The sequence below is a fragment of the Tupaia chinensis genome, unplaced genomic scaffold (assembly GCF_000334495.1).
Source record: "Tupaia chinensis unplaced genomic scaffold, TupChi_1.0 Scaffold000140_1, whole genome shotgun sequence".
Lineage (NCBI taxonomy): Eukaryota > Metazoa > Chordata > Mammalia > Scandentia > Tupaiidae > Tupaia > Tupaia belangeri.
The window spans coordinates 981,293-997,579 of NW_006159610.1; the positions used below are offsets into that span (position 1 = coordinate 981,293).

At 41.2% G+C, this 16,287-nt stretch overlaps 1 pseudogene; it reads left to right on the forward strand.

Annotated features, from left to right (window-relative positions):
- Positions 1-1,817: 1,817 nt before the first annotated feature.
- Positions 1,818-2,144, forward strand: LOC114007217 (dynein light chain 1, cytoplasmic-like; annotated as a pseudogene).
- The last annotated feature ends 14,143 nt before the right edge of the window (positions 2,145-16,287 follow it).

Consider the following 16,287-nt stretch of genomic DNA (forward strand, 5'->3'; position numbering starts at 1 on the left):
GTCGTACTTCTGGTCCCCCCCTTTTTTTTTTTTTTTTTTTGAGAGTTTTTGTTTGTTTGATTTTTTGTTTTTGTTTTGTTTTGTTTTATTTGTTTATTTGTTTATTTTTTGCTATAGGGTGCGTGCGCTCACCAGAAAGACGGAGAGAAACAGAGACAGAAAGTGAGAAATCACCCCCTGGGAGAATGGCCATGCCGCAATCCCTTCTCCTCCATTATCCTCTCGGGATCTTGGGCACTCATGCACACACGCCCAGCGTGAGTTTAAGCTACCAGGTCTGGGAGTCAAACCATGGTCAACTACATGGGAGTTCAGCAACATAGCCATTGCGCTAACTGCTGGTCCCGGTACATCCCTTTTTCTAAGAGGTAGGGAATAACTATATTTTTTATTTATAAAACTGGATTGAATGCAAGAATTATAAGACTACGAACAACTAGAAAATGCTTAGTTATCTCTGTAGAGGCTGAAAAGGTAAGCCCACAGAATGATATTTATAAAGTGTGTATACACACACAGACACACACACAGAGTACTAGTTGGTTCAACTCCTGCCCCACCGTAAAAGGTGGGGTGTGTGCCTTAGGCCCAGTAACTCTGGTCACTACACAGGAAGATTACGACAGAGCAAGAGACTGTCTTTTAAAAAATCATGTAAGATAAAGAAACTCTTTGCAAGCTTCTTTTGATCCCTGAAGTTTCCTTTTCTGGAAAGATTTAGAAGAATAAAGCAGTCACCCATCCTCCTGCATCACATCCCTAAATGTGTTATCCCCCCTCCCCACTACCCAAAATGAAGTCTTTAAAGATAATCATTCAAATGCATATTTTTCTGCAAATTATAAAGCAATTTGTCACTTCTTTTGTATTTTGATAGATGTTTCCTGGTGTTTAGCTCCAGAATGTTTCCTTTCATGCATCCGAAACATTGTTATTTCCCAGAGGCTCCTTGTGGCTTTAAAAAGAGTCTCTCTCCGTTTCTCCCATCCTGGTACCTGCTCCCTAGTGAAGCACGCAACCCAGGGAAACGGACAGTACTGGTGATTTATACTGGACATGACACTCAGCCCACCTTAGTAAGCTGCTGCTGCTCTTCCTCCTCCTCCTTTTTTAAAAAATAAATTATTTTATTTTATTTATTATTATTTTTATTTCTAATTTGACCGAGAGAGAAAGTGAGAAAGCAAGCCACCAGGTCCAGGACTCAAACTGTGGTTGGCCATGTGGTAGTCCAGTGCCTTAACCAGCATGCCATCTGCCGGCTCCTCCTTCTTTTTTATAATTTGCCAGGAGGCCCACACACTCACCAGAGAGAGACACAGAGCGAAAGGGTGAGGGAGAAAGGACTCCCCCCCAAATAGCTCACGCTGTAATCCTTTCTCCACCATGTTGGCATTTGGGGCATGGATGTACTATGCACCCTGTGTATTATATTTATGCTAGCCCTAGTAAGTTTTTATCACTAATACCTTTGACTAGATACTTGGTTTAGAGTGACCATGAAGAAAACATGTTGACCATGTCTTGGACTGGCCCTGTAGCCTAGTGGCTAAGGGAGCCAGAGCGTAGGTGGTTGACCATGGTTTGGTTTGGACCAGCCTCATAACTTGAAAACACGTTAGATGGATGTGTGTGCATTTACCAAAACCCAGACAGATGGAGGTACAGAAGAGAAGGGATTGTAACCTGGCCACACCCCAGAAGAGGGTGCCTTCTACTGCCCCCCCCCAATCTATCTCTCTCCAACCAGCACATGTACCCTTTAGCAATTAAAATTTTGAAAAGACAATATTTCTTTTAAAAATATCAAAGCCCAGATGAGCCATGGCTTTGGTAATGACCACAATTCCCTGCTAGCCCCTCCCCTTGGAGACCGTTGCTGTCAGCCAGCCCCTTTCAGAGAGGCCTTGATCAAACCTGCGGACAGGTAGGAAGAGATGCCACAGCACTCAGAGGAGTGCAGGACTCAGGTGTTGGAGAAACATAACGTAGAAAAAGACATTGTGGCCCATATCAAGAAGGAATTTGATGAGAAGTACCTGGCAATGTGGGGAGGAACTTGGGTAGTTGTGTGACACATGAAACCAAAGGTCATCTACGTCTACCTGGGCCAAGTGGCCATTCTTCTGTTCAAACCTGGTTAACAGCATGGACTATGCCACACACTCTGTGAGTGGCCCATCCCCAAACAAGGACTGCAGCCCACATGCCAAATACTAGAGACTGAAATCTTCAGCTTTGCTAAGGGAACACCTCAGGCTTTGATTGTGTTTGCACAGGGCATTCTCTGTACTAGTGCGCTGAGGTTATAAAACAACTAGCAAAACAGAAATATCAAAGCCCACATTGGTTGTAGTATTCTAAGAGAAAAAAAAAAAAACCCACGATAACATATTAGGTCATCGGGAAAGTCATGGACAGATTTTTCTACGCAAAAATGTGTCATGGCTTTCCTACAACCCCACAAGCATAGCCGTTAACATTTCATAAAGTATGTTCATATCTTTCTCTCATTGAAAATATTTTTATTTACTATAGAATAAAACTGGTGTCAAGTGGTTTACTCAATTTACACAAAGCTTGTTTCTAAGGTAAATACACAAGTATAGCAGGTTCCATGTGCTATAATCTATGACAAGAAAAGACAAGTAAAACAGATTTTATATATACACATATACATGTATGTTTTCTCCCCCTCCCTTCTTCTGCGTCGTGGTTTCACTACCTCCCTAATTCCACCTGGTTCAGGTTAAGGTAATTGACAATCTTCACTTACCGTCTCCTTGTTTTGAGCAGACTCTTGAACAAAATTAAACCTCAGGCTCAGGATAAGAAAACAAGGAGACAGGTTCATTGGCTGACATAAACCATGAGGATGGTTGGCAATATAGGAACAAACGAGGTTAACTAGCAATCTGTCTGGCTATAAAGCAGGAAAGATAGAGGCCGTATAGGCAGAGCAGGAGAGCAGGAATCGAGAAACCACCAATATTTTCAGGCCCCTATTTCACCTTTTCACGGTATCTCAGGTAAAATGAATAGGGACCCTTTTCTCCATGTTAGATGGTTAATGGTTAAACTGGATCAGCCACATGGATTCTCTGGGCCTCACTTTCTTTCTCTGCTAAATACACAGACACACACACACACACACACAGAGTTATTTGGGACTGCCAGGTGAAATACAGAATACTCAGTTATGTTTGGATATAAGGGTTAAAAACGAGTGCTTCTTGTAGCCTAAATATATTGCTTGCAGTATATGGAACATTCTTACATTAAAAGAGTGTTTTTTTTTTATTTATTATTTGTTTGTTTTAGAGTTTTTGCTATCAGGCAAGTGCACTTGCTGGAGACAGAGAGAGAGAGAGAAAGTGAGAAATCACTCCCCAGTGGGGATGGCCAGGCTATAATCCCTTCTTCTCCAGTTTCCTCTTGGATTTTGCACACACACATGCACACGCACACACACACAGCATGATTTTCAAGCCGTTGGGTGCGGGACTTGAAAGCAGAGTTAGCTATGTGAGATCCAGTTGCCTTAACCTCCATACGACCTGCCGGCCCAAAAAAGTGTTCTTTTTTTAAATCAGAAAATTAGATTTGATTGTGCACACCCTGTGTTTTTATTTGTTGAATACAGCAACCCAAACCTAATTGAACTTTCAGTTAACCTGCCACACTTAGTGTAGTCTGACCAAGGCTGAGGGAAGAGTTGCTCCCTCCTGTCGGCCTGCATTGGAGCCGTCGTTTTCTTTGTTAGCACACGTATATTAGTTGCAAATACTTCATCATTTCTGTCTGCAGTTAGTAAAAGTTCACATTTTAAGTGCAGTTTCCACTCTGTAGATGCTGGGAATGTTTTCATGTAGATATAGCTTGGAAATTGTTCTCTCGTTCCCTAATTCCAGAGATGTTCCACCCCTTCCATTACCACCAAGATAAACATCTCCAGTTAAATCACAAAGTAAATATAGTGTCGATCTCCTTGTGGACCACATAGTGTATGCCTCCAAAACCTTAGTTATCAATGTAAGGATTTTCCCTGCAAATCCTATTAGTATTTTTTCATTGCTAAAGGGCAAATGCAGTCACTAGAGAAAGAAATCACCCCCTGATGGGGTGTAACCATGCTGCAATCCCCTCTTCTCCTCCTGTCCATCCTGTTGGGACTTGAGGCACACACAAACCTGTTCCCAGCATGTTTTGAAGCCAGCAGTGCTGGGATTTGAACCATGGTCAACCACGTAGGATCCAGGTTCCTGAACTACTAGGCTATGAAACTGATCTTGAAAAATCTTATTCTTTCAGTATAAGATGTAGCACAAAAAGTTTATCTAAATTCATTCCTAGTAATTGGAGAGAGACTATCTCAAGTGGACCAAATGCAGACCATCTCAAATGGCAAAGGGAAAGAATAGACAATTCCTCAGACTACATCAATTACAGGTTTTTTATTTGTTCATTTTTTTGTTTTGTTTTGTTTTGTTTTCCCATAGGGTGCATGCACTTGCTGGTGAGAGAGAGACAAAGAGAAAAAGTGCAAAATCATACCCTAGGGGGATGGCCACACCGAAATGCCTTCTCCTCTATTCTCCTCTTGGGATTTCGGGCACACATTCACTTGTGTCTGGTGTGTTTTTCAAACCACCGGGTTAGGGATTCAAACCGTGCAGTCAGCCATGTGAGAGCCAGCACTTTAACCACCACACCATTTGCTGGTCCCATCAGTTACATTTTTATTTACTATATTCAATTGCCCACTTTCCTAAAGAGGAAATATAAAACTGGGCTTGGAGAGATGGTAAACCATCTCATTCAAAGAGTATAGTGGCGTACCCCTGTCCCTGCATCCAGCCATGCCCCCATTGAGAGCCTCACATAGGGGATGGAAGATGGCCCAGCATTAATGCAACACTCTGCAAGGCTGACCCACATGGGAAGATTCCGGAAACCCCCTGAACATGCTGGATGCACGAGGCCTGGGATACAGGGCTGGCTAAAACTGAGGCTGGATAGTGGCATGAAAACCCTATCTCAGTCTCTCTTGCTCATGAAATAAAGAAACTTTTAAAAAGTCCAGGAGAAAGTATAATTACTTTGTGTGCCCTTAAAGGCTGTTTTGATGCACAAAAGTCTGTTCAGAGGTTTTAAAAATGGCTGTCGAACATGCTTGTTCTTTCTTTGTTTTCCCCTTTATCAGGTGCAGGGGAGAGAAGGGCAAAGAGAAAGGGAAGGAAAGAGAAGTATTTTTGACAGGGGTCTTGCTGTGTCACAGTCCTCAGGCCTCCCCATCTGACAGAATTACAGAGGCACATAACTGTACTCAGCGTGTTCATGTAGGCCCAGAACCCAAACTGCAGCCCGGGCAGCTTCCAACCTCCCAAACATGGTGCTTCCTATGTACCATCATGACTGAATCACATTATTTTTTTTTTTATTAAAATCTTAATCTAGGGACCAGAGAATGTTATAATGGTTACATCACTGGACTCCCACATGGCCAACTGCAGTTCAAGCCCTGAACCCGGTGGCTTAAAATCTCACACAAGGCACATGTGCGTGTGTGCCCAAAACCCAAGAGGAGAATGGAGGAGAAGGGATTGCAGGATGGCCAACCTCCCTAGGGGGATGATTTCTTGCTTTCTCATTCTCTGTTTCTCTGTGTGTCTCTGGTGAGCGCCCGTGCCCTACAGCAAAAATCTCTCTAAAGCAAAATAAAAAAGCTTAATCTAATCTTTCCGAAGTATTTTTTTTTAATTAAGGTGAAACTTACATAAAATTAGCCATTTTTAAAGTGGACAATGTAATGATAGTTCATTCGAAATGTTATGCAGCCACACCTCTCTCTCATCCCCGAAGTTTTCCACCGCTCCAAAGTAAAACTTCCTACACGTTAATGCCTCATTCCCACCTCCTCCCTACCCGCATGCTTATTCTGGACATTTCGTGTAAGTGGAATTAGACACCAGATAGCCTTTTCTGTCAGGTTGCAGTCGGGAACCCTAATGTTTTGGGATTCATCCACATTGCATAGATTCATACTTCATTCCTGAATGTGTTCCAGGTTCATCTTGTAAATCTTATTATTCTATTTTATAGAATCAGAACATTTTAAATAATATTTTAAAAATTTACTAATACTTAATTTAGGTCAGAGTATGTGAGGACTTCAAAAAGAAGAAGAAAAGGTAGAATTAAAGTACAAATTTATTTTGAAGCAAAAACGTTTGAAATCCATGAATAGTTTTATGATAATACGTGTTTTCCATGAACTTTACAAAAAAATGTCGTTTATGTATGGTATTCATTTTCCTTAATGCTTTTATGAAATTTTAAATTAAAGTACAGGGGCCAGCAGATGGTGTAATGGTTATGTTGCTGAATGCCCACATGACTGACCGCTGTTCGAGGCCTAGACCCGGTGGCTTGAAATTCTATGTGTGTAAGTATGCCCAAGATCCCAGGAGAAGAATGGAGGAGAAGGGATTGTGGTGTGGCCATCTTCCTGGGGGATGATTTCTCCCTCTCCCTCTCACTATGTCTGTCTTTCTCTCTCTCTCTCCAGCAAGCGCACGTGCCTCAAGGCCAAAAACTTCTGGAAAAAAAATTGAAGTGTTACACACATATAAAAAAGCACACAAATCCTTGGAGTGCAGCTGCACGTGTTTTTACAGAATAAATACACTTTTGTGGCTACCACCACATCCAGGACATGACTAGTGAAGGGACAGAAGTTCTTTCCTCCTTTGCATTTTCCTTGAAGAATTGCCTTTAAGTCTTAAATCTGAATGGGTTTCTGTACAGGATATTCTTTCTCCTTTGTTCATGATAGAGCATGTTTATACACATACAAGTGCAAGTGAGAAAGAGAGAAACAATCACCCTCCACAGGGTCTGGTCATACCACAATCCCTTCCTCACAATTCCCCCCACTTTCCACAGCCGGTCAGATTTCAGGCACTCATGCCCATGGCCAGTGTGTTTCAGGTTGGCCGGGCTGAGGGTTCAAACCACAGTCACCTCCTGTGATCTGCTTCTCTTGAGCAGCATGTTACTGCTCTACCATGGAAATATTCTTTGTTTTTTTGTTTAATAGATTTCTGCTGTAGGGCATGTGCACTCATTGGGTACCAGAGAGAGGGAAAATGAAAAATCATTTCCCAGGAGGGATGGCCATGCCTCAATCCCTTCTCTTCCAGTCTTATCCTTGGGATTTTGGGCATGCATGTATGCACACGTACCCAGCATGATTTTCAAGTCACCAGGGACCAGGAGTCAGACCACTGGCAGCCATGTGGGTGTCCAGAGCATTGATCAACATGCCACCTGCTGACCCCAGAAGATAGTCTTACATACCAAATGTTGTACGAATAATTTGCTCATCACTTGTCTACCTTACCAAAAACGGCCACATAGTTTAAAGGTTGGACAAGATTCAGAAAGAAGCTCCACATTGGTCTTGTGGGTTTTCATACTCCTGGCAGCCCCTTTGGGGGTAGATTCTTTCCATTGCACTGAGCAGTTAGCATCCATTGCCCTTCAGAATGAAGAAATCGGAAGTATAGGAGAATGACACTATATATCAATTCCTGCTACATTTACGCTGAAGATCAGCTCCTGCTACTGTATATAAATTTCCCCCAGTTCTGTGGGCAATTAAGTCCTCTGTTATGAAATCCTTTAGATATTGCTCGAGACAGACAGGGGAACTCAATGGGTATTTGCTGTGAAGGCTTCTCATGGCCAAACCAGGTAAAAAGCCCCCTTTAGAAAAAAATACCTTGAAAAGAATTATTTCTAGCTGAAATAGACTTTAATAGCTGCCACTAGACGAACAGAAGGCCCCGAGGCCTACAAGAGAGAAGTGGCAGTGCTGGGGGAGGTGCGTTGTTGAGCACTTGAGAAGCACGAGAGGTTTGTGAAGGGAGACCGAGGAGAGGCTGATTATCCTCCTCTTCCACATCACTGTCCTTTCAGAGGGGGCTTCTGATGTACAACATAGGGCTGATGGGTGATTTTTCACAATTATGGCTTCTTGGGAGAGATGAATCTGCTCAAAGAAGCCCCCCCCCTTTTTTTTTTCAGAGAGATTTTTGCTATAGGAAGCATAAGCTTGCTGAAGAGACAGAGAGAAACAGAGAGATAGAAAGTAAGAAATCACCCCCCAGGAGGGATGGCCATGCCACAATCTCTTCTCTTCCATTCTCCTCTTGTATCTTGGGCACGCACACACATGCACCTGGCGTGTTTTAAGCCTCCGCGCCTGGGACTCAAACCATGGTCAACTACGTGGGGGACCAGCGATGTAATCATCACACCATCTGCTGGTCCCTCAAAGAAGCCCCCTTTTTATTTTTTATTTATTCATCCATTTAGTTTTATTTGACCAGAGAGAAAGAAAGAGAGAGAGGAAAAGTGAGAAAGCAAGCCACCAGGTCCGGAACTTGAACGATGGTCATCCACATGGTAGTGTCCAGGGCCTTAATTACCATGCCACCTGCTAATCCCCAAAGAAGCCCTTTATCCACCCTCTGTCCTCAGTAAGGATTTAACTGTCTCCTTGGCCCCATATTTCTAAGTCCCTGGACAGTGATAACTTGCATGAGATCCGTACCGACCACAAACTACCTAATACTATTAAGGTGTCTGACACTGTTCTCAGTGGTTTTTAACCCTGTTAATCTTCATAGCAACCTTTAAAGTTAACACTGTCTTATACCCATTTTATAAATGATAAAATGAGGCCTAGAAAGGCCAGGTAGCTCCCCCCAAAGTCATCACCAGCCATTAAGTGGCAGAAACAAGATTCACAGCCTTGTGGTCCGATTGTAGAGCCCAAATTCTTAACTTAGTCTACTCTATTCTAATTCTCAGCCTTAAGATATTTTATCTACACTTAATGCTGCATTTAATGTTTCGTCTTTTTTGTTTGTATCTGTAAATTTGCAGTTTACTATTACAAACCTGGGTTGAAGTATTGTTCTGTTTTTTGTTTGTTTGTTTGTTTGTTTCCTGCCCCCCTAACATCTGTGCCCTGGGCAATTACTCCGAGCTGGAGCTGTCTTCGATTCCTCCTCACTTGTGCTGGTGAACCAGGTAGGGAGCCTGCACCATTCCTTGTCTTGTTACTCAACACACATTGAATGTCCATCACAGGCAAAGCACTGGAAGGACTCAAGAGGCACAAGACATAATCCTTGGCATGGAGGCTCTGAGGCCTCATCTGGATCCAGGCCATTTAGGAAAGACGAAAATGGAACAAGACAGGAAAATATTAAAAACAGGAATACTCTTTAAAAAAATAAATAAATAAAAGACTACTCATCTTCAGACGGTTTGGCTGTAAGCCTTATGTCTTACTCTATCTGAGTCATTGGGATGTTAGGAAAAAGCCAGGACCTTCTTGCATCTCCTTTTTCACCCAGAAAATGGAGCTCCCTTGATAACTTTATGCCACAGACTATTGGGAGGGTTTGTTAGAGTCAAAGTGGTGTAAGATCTAAGGCAAAATAACTAATTGTTATTATCTGAGTATACAGCACACATTGCCCTTTTGGAACTATTGCCTGTAGACTTACTGCACTGAGCAAAGCCCTCTGGGAATGAGCACTTATAACAAGAATGGTTTATTATCATAATGGAGCATTCAATTACTTGTTCTGATGAGAGGTAGAGGGGTTTCTAAATTCATTGCATTAATTTAGAGGTGGGGGAAATAATTAAAAATGCAGGCCACCTATGGGTGCTGCATAATGTGGATGATATACTGTGGTTATAATGGGACTATGATACATGTTATTTATACAGTCTCCGGCTACAAAGAGTGTATTAGGTGTTTTGCAGTGGGCCTTCAGAAGCCTAAAACAAACAAGATTAAAATCAGCAATAAAACAGATCAGGAGCAGCCAGAGAAATTCAGCAATAAATTTGATGCAAAACCAATATGATATGCCAAAGGCCTTTTCAGCTGTGCTGCAGGCTGCTGCTTTCGTTGTCTTATTTTAGCGAGATGGGAGGATATGGAAGGTGGGGTTGATGACTGTGAAGGAGAGGTCAGCCAGGGAGCGCTTCCTACTGTGGAAAGAACAATTCGGATTTTGTGGGGGAAATAGAATTTTCATGGCCTAAAGATTTTTGTGAAAACTCTGTGTGTGTGTGTGTGTGTGTGTGTGTGTGTGTGAGCGTGTGTGACTTCCCATTTTCACTCATTCCTATGTGTCTCATAGTCAGGAAATCCTTTCTCCCTATGAAATCCCAAATTATTTTACTGTGTTTCTCTCTAATACTCTGGTTTGTTTCTCCCAAGCTCATTCTCAGTTTTCAATCTTTTGTTTTTGTTTGCTTGTTTTTATTTGAGAGAGAGAGAGAAGCACCCACAGTGGGTTCTGGTCATTCCACAATCCTCTTTCCTCTATCTTTCATCTTATCAAAATCCTGGGCATGAACCAGGTGTGTTTCAGGTCAACTGGTGGAAAGCTAAACCCACAGTAAGATGTGTGGCTTCCAACACTGTAATTCGATGTGCTACCAACTGCACTGCCAAAGCTAGATCCTCAACTTCCATTTCTCTTTTAAAGAGATTTTTGCTATAGGGCTTTCCAGAGACACACAGAGAGACAGAGAAACAGAAAGCGAGAAATCAACCCCTAGGGGGATGACTATGCCACAATCTTCTCTGCTCCATTCTCCTTGGGATTTTGGGTATGTATGCACTTGTGCCCAGTGTGAATTTCAAGTCACTAGATCCGGGACTTGAACCACAGTTGGCCATGCAGAGTCCAGCACCTTAACCACCACACCAGTGCTGGGCCTTCAACTTTCAATCTTTAAAAACCTTTGGACTCCTGTAACCCTTGTGTTAATGTAGCATAGCATACTGGACAGCAACGAGGTTGTCAAGAGCAGATTCTGCAAAGAGGGTTGCATAACCTTCTGCTTGCCTATCTAGGATAGGAGAGTAAGAACTTAACAGTGATGCATTGGGTCCAGGTATCTCAATGTAATAACACTGAGAAAAAATTTGTATCTCAGAACTTTATGAAAATAGCAGCCAAGAGTTATCGAAGAGGCTAAATGTACTCTGTGAGAAAAATGACCATTTTTCTCTAAGCACTTACATTAAACATACTCTCTATCTTCTAACACCTTGGTAAAAACACCCCATATGTTGAAGAAAATGGCTCTAGTCCTAGTTTGTAACAATGTGTTCCACCTTGTGCTTGGTGTAAATGCCGATGCACTTGCCTGGCAAAGCATCACCTCTAACGACTATTAGGTGCTTTCTATGGAAGATGTGCCCACCTATCATGTACTCTACAAGTTACTTGCTAATTACTTGCTGTACCCGTTAACAAAAATGGGTGCATGGAGAGAGTGAGAGCCCCTTCCTCAATCTCTTCAGAGCACACTACATCCTTAGTCTCCTCGGTCTCTGTTTTTGCTTTGGCACAATCCATGTTCTCTGTGTGAGGAGGAATTGAAAAAGTTAATGAACATGTATATTATGAAAAACCTATGGGTAAAGTTTTTATGGTGTTTTTGCATCAAAATTAATTATTTTAATCCCATTTTTTGTGAACTTTTTGAATCTCTTTATTTAGCTGAATCCCCTTTGGTGGGAAGTGTTACTTCCTGCTTGGCAGCTATGCTAAAATATTCTGCTTTTCTTTCTGAATGAGTAGTATTCCACTGTGTATATGTGCCACATTTTAAAGATCCTGTCATCAGTTACTGGACATTCAGGTTGATTCCTCATATCTTAGCTCTTGGGGATAATGCTGCAATAAAAATGGATGTGCAAGTGTCTTTCTAATGGAATGATTTTAGGGACTTTGGGTAAATACCAAGGGATGGAATTTTGAGGGTAGATGGTCGTTCTGTTTGTAAATTTTTGAGGAGCCTCCATATTGTTCCCCACAGGCACTATTCTAATAAGGTACAGGGAGAGGTTCAAGAAAAAAGGGCTTAACAGACACAAGAATATAAGATGCTTTGTTGAAAAAGAGATATACGGTAATATCCTTCTTTCAATTATCACACACTACACATATGCATGCTTTGAGAAATCATATTGTATGCCATAAAGATGTACAATTAAATTTAAATAGAAATTATGAAGTAAATCTTTTAAAAATCAAGTCCACTGCTAGTATAATGTTTTACCAGAATGGCTGTCCTAAATAGTACAGATTCTTTATTAAAGGCCTAAAAAGAGCCAACAGGTGGTGTGGCATGGTGGTTAAGACATTGGAGTCCCACATGGCCACCTGCAGTTTGAGCCCTGGATCTGGAGGTTTACTTTCTCATTTTCTCTTTCTCTCTGTCTCTACCCGGTGAGTGCATGTGTCCTACAGAAAATTAAATGATAATAATAAATAAAGTAAAATAAAATAAATCATCCTTTTTAAAAAAATCAAGGGGAAACTTCCCCCAGATGAAGCTATCAAATGGCTAATGAATACACAGAGAATTCAACTTTATCATATTTAAATAAAAGTAAATTAACAGAAAGAATAGATCTGCTCTGAGCTACACCATGGTACTTCCTGGGTGACACCATTAAACATCCTCTTTCCCCTGTCACATGAGTCTGGGGTGACTGTTAAAAAACACCGCATTTCTAAAAGCAATGCAGTAACTTCAAGTTGTAATCACATACCATGTTTGTATTCATTCCTGACTTGAAGTGTTTCTCTAGTGCACTACTTTTGCATGTCCTTAATTTTTCTCTTTGTTTGGCTCATTGCTATATATGTACTAAACATCCAATAAACATACCTTTTCTTTTTTTTTTTGGAGAGGTTTTCGCTGTATGGCACGTGCGCTCACCAGACAGACAGAGAGAAACATAGAGACAGAAAGCGAGAAATCACCCCCCAGGGGGGATGGCCACGCCGCAATCCCTTCTGCTCCATTCTCCTCTCAGGATCTCGGGCACGCATGCACACGCACCTGGCGTGAGTTTTAAGCCACCAGGTCCAGGACGCGAACCGCAGTCGACTACATGGGAGTCCAGCGACATAGCCATTACACTAACTGCTGGTTCCCAACATACTTTTTTTTATATAGACCATTTATATTTTTTCATTTCTCTCTTAACATCTTATTTTGAAAATATTCAACCCTACAAAGAAGTTTAAGAACTAGAACGATGAACGAAAATCTATTCTTTTTCTTCTTTTTTTTTAGTTTTTTGCTATAGGGTATGCGTACTCCCTAGAGAGAGAGAGACAGAGAGAAAGAGAGAAAGTGAGAAACACTCCCCGGGGGATGGCCACACTGCAATCTCTTCTCCTCTATTCTCCTCTCAGGCACATGTACCTAGTGTGTTTTTCAAGCTGCCAGTCCCTGTCTCAAACGGTGCAGTTGTCCATGTAGGATCTGGCGTCTTAACCACCATGCCACCTGCAGGCCCCCAAAATCTGTATCCCTTTACCCAAATATCAATTGTTAATATTTGTCCGTGTTTACTTTACCTGTTTATACATCCTGATATTCTTAAATATTTGAAAGCAAGTTGCATGCTTTCTGCCTGTAAATATTTCAACATACATTTCCTGTGTAACTATAATACTTTTATGACACCTAGGAAAAAATATACCTAGTACATATTTAAAATTCCATACTTTTCTCAAAAATATTTCTAAATGGCTGTTGTTATTGCTTTTTTAAAATCCAGATTCCCATTAAGGTGCGTGAATTGCATTTTATTCTTCTTTTAGAAAAAAGTCACCTTGAATAAATGTGGAAATTCAGCATTAATCATTTACCATTTCTGGCCCACAGTTCCTCTTCATAGAACCTGGAACAATCATTTCTCCCTAAAAAGACTGTAGAGGGACAAGAGATAACAAGTTTAAACACTTAGAATAAAGCCTAGTATAAAGCCTCGTATATATATATATATATATCAGTTACTTGTTACTGGAAAGACTGAAATGACAAAGGGCTGATATTTGAGTGGTATCCACCAGTACAATTACAGTGGTTGTTTGGTAAATGGCTATTGCTTGAAGTTCCCCCATGATGCACGCCTTACCTCATTCCTGGCACTGTGGATGATTTTAATTCCTGACACTCAGGACCACAGCTGTGACAGCTGTTCTAGACAGTCAGTAGACAGTCAGTACCTATAACCTACTGCTTCCCCCCCCCCCTTTTATTCCTTTTCATCTTTCAGGAGCAGAGAGAGACAGAGACAGAAAGACAGCCCCCCGGCAGGGTCCTGACATACAACCCACTCCCAGCCAGCACCAGATTAGAAGCACACGTGGCCCAGGGGACTCAGAGAGGTTTCCGGACTTGAACCAGGAAATTTCCCATGTGATTACGGGATGCCTTAAAGAGCGTTGTGTTCCACTGCTGCACCATTGACTGGCTCTGTGTCATGCTAGTCTTAACTTTTAAAACATCATTCCTGGATCAATAGAATGAGGACTTTGAATAGACTCATTCTAGATGACTCTATGTTTGTTTCGGCTTTCCTATCTGTCAATTGGGATTTTTTAAAAAGGGTTTTAGAACTTCTGATATTTTATCAAGTCGCTCAATAGATTTAGGATTAAGAGTTTTTACTGTTTAAGATGTGAAGTCTATTATTCCCATAATTCTCTGCATTTGGCTCTTCATTAGACTCAACGTATCGTGCATATCAGACATTTTCCCAGTGTAGAGCACATTTTCCATATGATCGTTTGAGCCAAAGAACCCGGCAATCAGTGCTCAGGTGAAAACCATATTTATTAACTTATAAATGTTGGCACTGAAGAGGTAACAGGTGGTAGTGACTGTTTATTAAGAATTGTGTGCACATCTCGGCATTTATTTGCTTAATATTTTCGAATTTAAGCATATCAATTTTACAAGCCTGTAAAGTTAAACAAATGTCATCTATTTTGCACTGACTCGATGCATGCAAGTGTTTCTAGAAGAGGTGCTTCTGAGCAATTATTCACATAATCAGAAAAATTGATGAGATTACAAGTAATAATCTCATCCATTTTCGCAAGTTTTGGGATGCGCAAAGTGACTGAACCCTGAAGAAATTTTGAGGAACTGTATCAGAAATGCCAGTGAAATACTGGAAAAGATTTTTGGAGACAGAAACGGAATGTGGATAGAGAATGATGAAGAAAGAATGATTGGAAACACAAAAAGTGAGATGTTCAGAATTTCTTAGGCAGCTGCTAAGAGTCATGGACCGCCGTCACCTTGGTAGAGCGCTATTATGAGCACTGTGTAATGCCAAGGATTAGTGACAAAAGTGAAAGACCATAAGGAAAAGCAAGAACAGTAAAACTATTCTTGTTTACAGGACAATGCACGTTACGTGGGATAAAGCTTGTTGTCATCATTTACTTACGGTTGTACTTCTTGAGTAAATAATATGTTCATATGTTTCAAAATTTTAAAAATATATCCCTACCCCTAGGCCACCAGTTCTCTTGTATAATACAAACAAGATTATTGTCTTATTGGCTTCTTGTTTTTTATAACGATTTATGAGGGGACTTCATAAAGTTCATGGGAAAAATGGAATTTATAGGATGTATGAGTTTATTTTGGTGCAAAAAAATTTGACACCCATGCTTTGTTTATGATATACATCACCTATGAAGATGTGATAGAGGCATCGCAACAGAGACTTCATGCCATGATCCACACCCAAATCTCAGCCAGATTATGGGCATATACACATGTGGCCAGTATATACAGAGAGGTTCCCAGATGTGAACCCAGGACTTCACATTGTGGGGCAGTTGCATTACTATTGTGTTACCACCTGGGCCCAGGAAAGCGAACAATAATATATTATTGTCACCTTCAAGAAAGTTAGCAAAATAAAATATAAAACAGATAAACATCAGATAATAAAGTTAATATTTAGCTAACCAGCCAGTACTTTCCAACTGCTACTCTGTCCTTCCTACATGGAAAAATAACCCTTATCGGGACCAGTAGTTGGTGTAATGGCTATGTCACTGGACTCCCACATAGTTGATGGCAGTTCGAGTCCCGGACCCTGTGGCTTAAACTCATGCCTGTTGCATGTGCGTGTGTGCCCAAGATCCCGAGAGGAGAATGGAGGAGAAGGGGTGTGGCATGGCCATCTTCTCTGGGGGGGTGATTTCTCGCTTTCTGCCTCTCTGTCTTTCTGGTGAGCACATGTGCCCTAAAGCAAAAACCTTTCCAAAAATAATAATAACAATAATTTAAAAACAATAATCTTATCTTAACAGTAGTTTTTTATGCCTTAAATTTTTTTTATATACACAGAATTATACA